This window comes from Heptranchias perlo, chromosome 3 (genome assembly GCF_035084215.1).
Source record: "Heptranchias perlo isolate sHepPer1 chromosome 3, sHepPer1.hap1, whole genome shotgun sequence".
Lineage (NCBI taxonomy): Eukaryota > Metazoa > Chordata > Chondrichthyes > Hexanchiformes > Hexanchidae > Heptranchias > Heptranchias perlo.
The window spans coordinates 22,825,991-22,837,474 of NC_090327.1; positions in this window are offsets into that span (position 1 = coordinate 22,825,991).

The following is an 11,484-nucleotide window of genomic DNA, read 5'->3' on the forward strand; positions in this document are numbered from 1 at the left end:
AGCAATCATTCATCGGGTGAATACGGCACCTTCAGTTACCTTCAGTCACTCACAGGTCTGTTCTTTCTCCCCATGCAGGAGAAGAGAGTGCAAAATGCAAGGGAGAGGACGAGAACTGGGAGTGGTCCACCACAGATAGTACAGCTAACAGATGCGGAGAAGGAAACCATAGAAATAAGTGGGACAGTTGCATCATCCCTCAGAAATGGAGAGACTGGGATCCCACAGATGGCTGGTGACAGAACTTTGACATCTTTCACGCACATGACAAATTTATTTCATCAATGAGTGAATTGTGAAAGATCTCAGTATGATCATTGGAAAGATTGTCAATTTTCCAATGAATAACTAATATCACTTTCTTTTGACTTCCAGGGCCTTCTTCAGTTCAAGAAGAATTAGATGCGATGGAAGACATTGATTCCTCAGAGGGCCTCATTCTTTCTGAGGATGCATCATCACATGACGTACAACCATGCACCAGTGCAGATACTGGCACTTCAGTGGGTCCTGTTAGTCTGATAGTTGGGTTGTCACCTGCTGATTCAGCACTCACAAGTGAGAATGAGCAGTCACTGGTGCCAGGGGCAGCTGTGGAGAGTCTGTGCCGGAGGGCGCACTCTACTCGAAGCTCTGCTCAGCTGGTCAGAGATGCTGATCCCCGGGGGCCATCACTTAGAAGGAGAATGATTGAGCTACAGCTGCACCTTTGCGAGGTAATGGAAAAAATGCCACGCACACTCTCCACAATAGCAGAGAGGATGGAGGAGTCCAACTCCAACATTCGTGGATTGTTGTCACAGATAAGTGCGAGAATATCTGCAATAGAGAGGGTGTCCGCCTCCATTGAGCTTCAAGCACGGCTTTCAAATGAGTCTATGCAGGTCATGACAATGGCTAAGCGGACTTTGGATGCCAACATGTCTGCCGCCTTAAACTGGCTGACAGATACCTTATCTGTGGCCTTACAAGGCGGAACATTTGTTCACCAAGCTGCTGTCCAGCAGAGCAGTGGGAGTGATGAGGCGCTGGCCCGGGAGAGGGATGATGTTGAAAAGGGACATTGAAGTGGGAACTCTACTCAAAATGCTCCCACCTCTCACCTGTTCCTCCCATCCAGAACCCAAAATGCTGCTTCCTCTCCCAATGGCCGAGTCTGCCCCTGCACAGGTGCAGATGGAGCAGTTTTTGGCGGGGCCCTCAAGGGCTCCAAAACCCAGAGGGTGCAGGCCAAGAGCATCTCAGCTGTCAGGGCAGGTATGTGAGCAACTGGTGCTGATGCCATAGGGGATGCACTACATAGAAGTGATAGAAAGCTTAAGGTTAAGCAATTGTAGTTCACCAAGGGTATGCACAAGTGTGTTTGAAGAAATGTCATGTTGTTAATTTATCATTTTTCTTATATTGGCACAATAAATTTGTTGAGTATCACCACTTTGACTATTGGCAATTATTGCGTCCCGAGTGTGAAGTCGCCCTTTCATTTGCTTGATCATGAATGCCAAGACATGACGGGACCCATTGGTGGGGTATGCAATGGGTGTATGTGTGGTTGAAGGACTGTTTTGTGCAAAGAGATGGTGGGGGTGGGGGGGGGGGGAGGGGTTGGAATTGGTGGTGGTGGTGCTGGCGGTGGTTGTTCTAGGCGGTCTGAGTATCTCAAATTCTTTATTTTGCAACTCTCACTACGAGAACCTGTTAGAGATGAGGGTATCCCTGGTATCACGGACAGCAATGTGCATGGATGGTCTGACAATGGGTGCCCCATCTTCATTTTCCTCCTCCTCATCGTTCTCCTCCTCATCCTCCCTTTTGTCTTCTTCCTCTTCCTCTTCTTCACTGTTGCGGCCAGCAGAGGATGCTTGATGAGCGTGTCGTGGTCCTCCACCTGTAGCCCTCTCTGCTGCACTACGTTGTGCAGGACGCAGGACGCAGCACACCACGATTATTCTGGACGCCCTCACTGGCGAGTACTGAAGGGCTCCCCCAGATCTATGCAGGTACCTGAAGCACTTCTTCAACATGCCTATCACTTGCTCAATGACACACCTAGTGATCATGTGGCTCTGATTGTACCACTGTTGTGCCTCGTTGGTGGGGTTTCTCACAGATGTCATAAGCCACGTTTGCAGGGGGTATCCCTTGTCTCCAACGAGCCAGCCCTTAAGTCTGTCTCCTGTCTGGAAGAGGTTTGGAAAGTTAGACTGGCACAAGCTGAAGGAATCATGACAGCTACCAGGGAATCTGGCGCACACCTGTAGAAATCTCTTCCTGTGGTCGCACCCCAGCTGTGCATTGATGGAGTGATATCCTTTTCGGTTTATGAAGACTCCAGGCTCATGTGGTGGTCCTCGGATTGCCACATGTGTGCAATCGATTGGGTCCTGTACCCGTGGGAAGCCAGCCAAAGGGGTGAAACCCACTGCCCGCTCAGTATGGCTGATGTTGTCGCTGGGGAAGTTCATGTAATCGGTAAACAAACCATCCTTCATCTGCCATATACACTTATGTGCAGATGATTGAGAGACCCTGGAGATGTCACCCGTGGCGCCCTGGAAGGTTCCGGAGGTGAGGAAATTGAGGGCAGTGATTACTTTGACTGTGACGGGCAATGTGTGGCCACCAGGCCCAGCAGGGAGCAGATTTTCTTCAAGTAGGCTGCAGATGTCTGCGACCACCTGCCGACTCAATCTGAGCCTGTGTAGGCCCTGCTCTTCAGAGAGGTCCAGGAAGCTCAGCCTCTGCCTGTATACCCTCTCCGTGGGTAGTGCCTCCTGCGACATCGGCCACTCTGTCGGTCCCCTCTCTGCTGTTCTCCAGGTCCTTGTTGTGCACCTCTGTCTTGTTCACCAGCAGATCCCAACACAGCACAGACGTAGCTGACATGGATGTTCATTTTCCTCCTCCTCAGATGTCCTCTCGAATACATCCATTGCGCCTCCGATCCTGATCTTGTCAGTTTTAGAGGCTGCAAAGTCTTCCTAAAGCTGCCTCAACCAAGAACTCTCAGTCTCAACACGAGAAGAACTCTCAATCTCAACACAAGAAGAACTCTCAGCCAAACGTTTGCTTGAGAGAATTGAGAGACCAGCTGCAATCTCTGAGCTTTTCTTGAGATGTGTCAATCACAGGTTTAAAGGGTCAAATCAACTACTGCCTGAATCTCGCCTCCGTTTCACTGGCGAGGTTGAGAAGCCAGGGGAAGCACGTGCAGGTAAGGTAAAAATTTGTTTCAGGTGCAGAATCCACAAAAAATTAGCTGCCTTAAGTATTTGAAGTAGATAAATTGCCCCTTTTACGATCCACCCGCCGGCATTAATAGGGAATGCGACTTCCAGGTTTCAGATGTGCGCGCGCATCCAAACGTGCCTGGGTTAATCCTGGAGGTCGGCCCTTTGGAGCCAGGTTACGGTCCTGCTGAAGAAATCAGCAATTTTTACTACCCTCCCACCCCCAGCCCAGCCAGGAGCAGCGGGGAGGTTAAAATTACTCCCTTGGTGATGGAATGTGGCAAAATACCAAGTGTTAATATAGATTTTTCTGGTTTGGTGTTAATCAGGGCTCATGCACAGATTGGCATTACCTTGTTCAGCTGCTGGAAATAGATCTAATGGCATTTGATTATTAATAGAACGGGGAAAGAGCAGAGGAATGGGACAAATTGGATTGCTCTTACAAAGAGCTGGCATGGGTTTGACGGACCAAATGGCCTCCTTCCGTGCTGTAACCATTCTATGATTCTAGAAGGAGCTACTGAGTCATTTCAGGTGTCGAGTATATGAACAGTGATGCTCATTGAAGAGCAACACATGAGCTATCTTGATTAATCAAAATATGACATTATCTATCTTTCATTCCTACCCAGGTGTCAATATTTGATAAGCTTATTATTCTGAAGAAAAAGTGTTTTTGATGATAAGGTAGAATGGACTCCCCTTCCCTCCCCCCCCCGCCAAATATGGAATCAATTTGTTGTGGAGAACCTGGCAATACTTATTGTGTACACTGAGAAATTTAGGTCTTTGAAATTGCTGAAGTGCTCTATAAGAATGGATATGCTGCATTGCACATTTTGAAGGATATAAAGAAAGCCGAGAGAACATAATCTGGTTTGGCTGATCTCTGGCAAAGCTTAGCAGAAGTGATGGATTCTATTGAGCTACAGTGATATTTTCTTATTGATGCAGTGACGGGTTAAAGGTGGTCTATGTCAATGCAGTCAACATAGTTGCCATATGATATATATAATATCATAATTCCCTCGGTGGATGTGCTTAAAAAAGCATCCACTGATGTATGTGTCTTTCTAGTCATCTGGTACACACGCAGTACTTTGAGTAGGTTCACCATTTCTCTTCAAAGGCAAAGACTGCAGAGACGCTTAGGGGGATAAATTGGATAAGGGTCCGTTTTGGGTGGGGGTAGCGCGATGCTAGTACCCAGCGCTCGATGGCCTCTACGCAGGCAGCACGTGAACTTCATGCTGCCTGCTACTTACCATGCTATCTCCTTGCAGCCAACGCAACCCACGGTGCTGAGAGGCTGCACGGAGAATGAGGAAGTTGGAAATGGGGTGTGCACAGCGCACGTCATCAGCAGCCTGCACCTCTTAAAGATGCCGGTGCACATTTCAAATGGCAAGTAAACAGCTTATTTGCAGGAGGGAAAGATGGCCACAAGAATAGCTGGACCGGCATGAGAGAAGGCTCCACGCTTCTCTGATGATTGTCTGGAGGCCCTGGTGGAAGGCGTGGATGAAAGGAGGGCCAGCATGTACCCGCAGGGTGGCCGAAGACCCTCCAGACTGAAGCTCCGCAGGCATTGGCAGGCTGTGGTGCAGGAAGTAAACGTCAGGAGCATTGCACCATGCACGTGGGTGCAGTGCCAAAAGAAGTTCAATGATTTGACACAAGTGGTCAAGGTGAGTGAATGCAAGTGTCAAGTGGCACATCCTACCAACTGTACCACTGCTCCATGCATCACACTCCCCATCACACACCCATCAACAAACACTGCCCATCCATACGCAATGCTGCATTCGGCATGCTGCATCTCACCCGCACTTAGTACCACACTTGCAGGCCACACAACCACAACTCACAAGTCACACAAACTAGCAGCTATTCGACCACAACAGGCACATCACTCACACACCTTGCAGACACTCACTGACACACTGTCCTCTGTCTTGCAGGAGAAGATGGCGCATAACAGCGGGCAGCTGGAGAGACCTGAGGGTGCACGGGCATGTTTACATGTCCTCACCCCCCAGAGGAGACAGTGCTTCAGATCATTGGGTGGGCCATAGCTGCAGCCGTCACAACATGCCACGCTGGAGGTCCCGATGAAGGGGGTCTCTGCATATCTAATGCTCCTTCTCCTTCTCCACATCTCCCTCCTCCCATAATCTTTTCTGACCCATGTGCTGCACATGCTGTCAGTGCACACATCTTACTTGCTCCTCTCCCCATTCCACAACTCAACCTTTTTCCCTTTGTCATTGCAGATACCCAAGAACACGTGGTGGCACCGTCTGAAAAGGAGGTGGAGGAGGAGGACACTGAAGCCACACCATCACTCGATCTAACACTTGCTTCCACCAGCTCAGAGACTGACATTGCGCATCCCTTAGAGGCTAGGTTAGAGGAGGGATCTGCACGTGGTGAGACACCGAGCACAAGTGCACAGGAGCCGGGACGGGGGGAACGGATACCACAGGTGCAAGGTCGCTCGAGCGAGGTTGCTCACTAGTTCTGCTGCAGAGGAGTCAGATGAGGACTTTGATGAGCCAGGCTACAGAAGACGGCTGATGGGCGTACACCACCAAATGCTTCAGGCACTAGAAAACCTGCCAGAAAGCCTACGCCACTCCAACTTGGCGCAGGGCTTTGCACAGAGCTTGGAGCCCATCCTTTCCAACATGGAACGGGTGGTCACCTCCATCAGCGCACCTGTGGAACTCACCACCAGCGTCTGATGACTGATGTCACAGCATCCATTGCAACACAAACATCTGCCATCCAAGGTCTGACTGCTGCATTTGCAGCTCAGATGGCTGCTTTGGAAGCTCAGACTGCTGCTATCGTGGGTCTGGGGACCACTGTGGAACGGGGCTGCCGGGGCATCACAGCACTCCAGCAATCCGTTCTCCAGCCGATCACCAGAAGTGCTGAGGCTCTGCCCCGGGAGAGTGGCAGTGGCACCATGGCAGTCGGACTTGCTGTCCTCTCTCAGGATGATAGCCTTCTGCGCCCACCCCTGCCACTCCACCAGTGCCCCTGTTGTTGCCTATTGGCCAGCCAGGCCGGACTGCTGCAGCCCATGCTGCGATGGTGCAGTCTGAAGCCGGGCCCTCCAGGCCCAGAGCTGCTCGAGGTCGTCCTCCAAGGCCATCTGCACGCTCCTCCATTAAAGGCCAGCAGCCTCCCACCACCCATGCTCCAGCCACTGGGGAAGCACCTCGTAGGAGCACTAGGATAGGTAAAGGCACACGGACAACAGGCACTAAGGGAATGCACAAGGGTGAGTAGTTCTGTTATGTTTGCATAATTTCATTTATTCATTGATAAATGAGACTTTGATTTTGCATTTGGTGGTGGTTTTTATTTATGCAATGAGTTGAGAGGGACACTAATGTGTAATCAGATGGAGGGTGATTTGATTGTCTGGTGTGAGCAGAAAGGTGGGGAGTGTAGGATTGTTGGTGAGTTGGGGGATATAGTTCAAATTATTGATAGCGGGCACGGATCAGGCGAGCACGCAGAGCCCTTGCAGACAAGGCGTGTGGTTCCTGTTGCACCCTTGCATCTTCCTCCACTTCCTCTTCCGGCTCCACTCCCTCCTCCTCCTCCTCAGCCTCTTCCTGCTCCTGCTCCTCTGCCTCTTCCTCCTCAGCCTTCTCCTCCCCCACCTCCGGCTCAGGGTCTTCTGCAATCATTGGTAGCAAAGGCTGGTCCCTCATGATGGCGAGGTTGTGCAGCATGCAGCATATCACCACAAATCTGCCCACCCGCTCAAGGGAGTACTGCAGGGCTCCTCCAGACTGGTTCAGGCAGTGGAAACATTGTTTGAAGAGGCCTATGGTGTGCTCCACCATGTTTCGTGTGGCAGCATGGCTCTCATTATAGGCCTGCTGTGCACGTGTGCATGGGTTCCTGACCAGTATCATGAGCCACGTCGTGAGGGGATAGCCGTTGTCGCCCAGTAACCAGCCTTTGACTTGCCGAGTCAGGTGAAAGATAGCTGGCACGTTGGACTGCAGCATGACGAAGGTGTCGTGACTGCTCCAGGGTAGCGGGCATCGACCTCCATGATTCGATGCGTGTGGTCGCACACCAGCTGCACGTTGAGGGAGTGGAAGCCCTTTTGGTTGACAAAGATAGCTGAGTTGATATGCGGGGCATAAGGGCAATATGTGTGCAATCAATGGCACCCTGCACCATGGGGAAGCCAGCAATGCGAACGAAGCTCTGTGCTCGCTCGTTCTGCTTGTCTCTGTGCAGAGGGAAGGTGATGAACCTATTCCTCATCTGGTACAGTGCGTCTGTGAGCTCCCTCATGCAGCAGTGCACTGCATACTGCGAGATGTTGCATATGTCGCCAGCAGAGGCCTGAAATGATTCTGAGCCATAGAAATTCAGCGCCACAGGCAATGCTGTCCTCGCCCTACTCTGAGGCTGCAGTTGTGGCCGCACCAGGTGGCAGATCTCGGTCACGGCTTCCTTGGTGAACCTCAAGCATTGGATGCAATCCTCCTCGGTCATGTTGAAGTAAGAGAATTGATCCCGGAAGGCCCTCATTGGGTAGGGCCTCCTGCTCAGTGCCCTGCGCCTCCTTGTCCTCCGTCTCCACACAGCTTGAACTGCTATGCGTGGCCTTAGCAGACCGCACATGGTTGGCAGGAATGTTGTTCAACCACGGTTGTAACTTTCCGACCCGTAAGGCAGTACCTGCCAAAGCACTCTCATAAGTAATTTAGGAACTCTGAGTAAGAATAGGGAGCTTCAAAAAACACTTCCTACTCGTCCAGCAGCCAGAAGCAATAATCCAGCAACTAATCTGCAACACCTGCATGGCCCCTTTAAATAGCACTAGTGGGGGTCCTTCAGGCACTGTAAGACACGTTCAGATGGTTGGGGTTAAGATTGTGCGTTGAGTTGAGCGTTAAAGTCCAAAATGGTGTCTATCACTTTAAATCAGCGTTGCACACTGATTGCACGCATTTTCTCCCTACTTTACATGTTTCCAACATTCGGTATTTGCGCATGCGCTAACTCCTATACCAAGATGGCGTCTAGCGCACGTCACGCTGGAAACATGCATGCGCATTCAAGACGCCATCTTGGATGTCAGAGAGGCCGTGTAGCGCTGAAACAATGGGCGCTACACAGCCCAATTTAGCGCCCACAATGTTTATTCATATATCCAGGAAAGGAAAAGACCAGCAGGCCCATTCATGCTTGCTCCCTCCTTTGGTTGATTTTATGGCTGTATATCAACCATCCCTTCCTCCCTACCCAAGGACGTAGGAAAATGGGAACAAAGGAACAGGAGTAGGCCATTTAACCTCTCGAGTCTGTTCCACCATTCAATGAGATCATGGCTGATGTGACCTAACTCCATAAACCTGTCTTAGCCCAATATCCCTTAATACCTTTGGTTAACAAAAATCTACCAGTCCTAGATTTAAAATCAACAATTGAGCTAACACCAACTGCCGTTTGCGGAAGAGAGTGCCAAACTTCTACAGCCTTTTGCGTGTAGAAGTGTTTCCTAACTTCACTGATGAAAGTCCTGGCTCTAATTTTCAGGCTATATCCCCTAGTCCTAGACTCCCTATCACTTGGGAGAGGTAAAACACCATAGACCTTTAGCCAATTTGAAATACTCTGTTGAAAATTCCTCTCTGACCCAAACATGGGCAATTAGGCAACCAGGAGGTCACAGATCCACACTCCATTTTCTGAAATAATTTACTCTCACCTTCCATTTCCATGATCATCTTGTATTCCAGAAATCTATCTAATGCCTTCTTTAAACTGTATAGAATCAGAGTCCGCTTTCTCTTCCAAAATCCTGTTCCACAGAGGAGTCACCTCTGGAAATTCCAACCTCACCCCTCACTTCCTCAATTTGTATGGATGGTTCCTAGTGCTATCTGAGCTGATAGCCTCACACTACTCGCATGACTTACATGCTTTTAATAGTCTAAAATACCTGGCTCAGTTACCCTGCAAGTCTCTGTCTCTCCACTGAGTACAAACCCAAGGCATCGTTTATCTTTATAGCTCAGTGATCCACAGTGTCACAATGTCCTTCATAAGGTGATGGGTGGGGGAATCAAAATTGGACACAGTACTCCAAATGAAATTGGACCAAAGCCTAATTTAACCCATATTACCACAAGGTTTAAAAGAAATCAGCAGCAACACAAACCTATTATCCAACATATCTTACAAGCTGTTGCATTGTCCATGATATTATCCTGTACAAAGATTAATGTACAAACCCCTTAATGCACTTATATAAAATTCCTCGGTTCATTATTTTAACAGGGGGATTAACTCATTTAGTCAAAACAGGTTACCATCTGCATTATAATAATGAAAGATAAAATTTCATATTCAGATGCTAACCTTTATAAGATGTGATTTTGAGGGAAATGTTTTTAAGTCTTTCAATATTTCTCATGGAAACCACTGACATGACTGAAAGATTTTTTTTAAATGTGGTAATAACGATAAAACAACAAATGAAATTCTATATGAAATTCTCTTAAACCAAAGCACTCAGAGGATTTGGCTTTCGTACTTGTTGTTTGTTCCAAAAATTGATTGCACAAAGCAGTCCATTTTCTGGGAAATTACTCTTAAGCTGTTAGTCTCATATGGAGTTCTGTTTATTGTACATAGGATGAAAGTACAATAAACACCACGGGGTAGGGGGGTAATTCCACTGAGTTCTCCCGATCTCCCCCTCCCCCCATTACTTCAGTGGAAGGTCAGCAGAAACACTGGAGAAACAGTCTAAACGGCCGTTCCTTTGCGGTTTCTGCTGATTTTCCACCGAAGTTATGGCAGGGAGATTCGCAGAAGCCCTGTGGAAATTCCAGTCGCAAGTAGCATGTTAACCATAGTACATGTAATATTTATGTGTTGCATGCATATTAATGTAATGGAAGAAGAATTACTCGGGTTACTATATGCAATAAAGTCACAAATGCATTCATACGGATATACAAAATAAGGGGCAAGAAAAGACCATCAGGCCCAGCAAGCCCACCCCATCCAGACAGCAGTCAACTCGGTGCATCTTGGCCCACCACCTAACGACGCCAAGCTAATCCTCCTCGGAGTGCTCCTGGAAAAAGCAAACAAAAAGAGAAAAAATCCTGCAGCCAATTCAAGAAAAATTCTGAGAAATTTCTGAGCCCCAAAGGTGATCAAGCAAGCTCCAGTAAAATACAGTAACTGTTAAACTCTCCATAATCCCAACTAACCCTTTAATTGGAAATGTTCTCTTCTCAGGAATTTGTTAAGTTCCCTTTTAACGACTGTAGCAAATCCTCACCTACCGCATGTTTCAGTTATCTGTTTTAGAGGAGGGTGACAGTGGAAAAGAATACCTCCTGACTTCTAACCTAACCCGTTGCCTACAGGTTTACATGGATGCCCTCTAGTCCTACCATACATATCCATCTCAAATAACCTAATTGGACTGAGTCCAAACTCTTCATCATATAAAAACCTCAATAATATGCCCTTACAGCTTCAATTTATCCAAAGTAAATGATCTTAACTCTCGAAATCTATCCACATAATTAGGAAATCTAAGGTTGAGTATCATCCTGGATCCCCTCCTCTGCACCTTCTCCAAACCCTCAATGCCCTTCATCATGTGCAGCATACTGGAGCCTTATGTAGTCAAAGTATAATACTCTTCATTTTGTACTCAATGACCTAATACAACCTGAATCCCTATTTACTCTCCGTATAGCTACATCACATTGCTTGTGCACCTTTAATGAGTGATCATTTAATTTTAATCCCTCAGCAGTTAAAAGAAACCTTTCAATCACATCTCTACATTCAGAGCATGTACAGTTTTTCAGTATTTCCCAGTTTGCAATCTGTGCATCAACAAGAGTTGAAGGGGAGAAGGGTGTGTCACCTCGTCCTGTGAAGGCTCGACGGTTTCTTTGTTTTTTGCCAAAAGACTTTGAAAGAAACTGGAGATTAAATTCTCAAAGCTTTTATTTCAGGCAAGTGGTAAATTTATATAAATATATTACAATTGTGCTTTTCTATTGTGACCTTCTCGAAGAGAAAACAGAAGCAACATATGTGAACAGAAACAAATATTAGGCCGGATATTGCTGTAAAAATAACGGCGAGGCTAACAGCACTCTCTGTTATTCATGTGCAAATGGACAGTAACTTCCGGCGACCGCACATGCGCAGAAATCCGTAACTTGCTGTCCGAGAT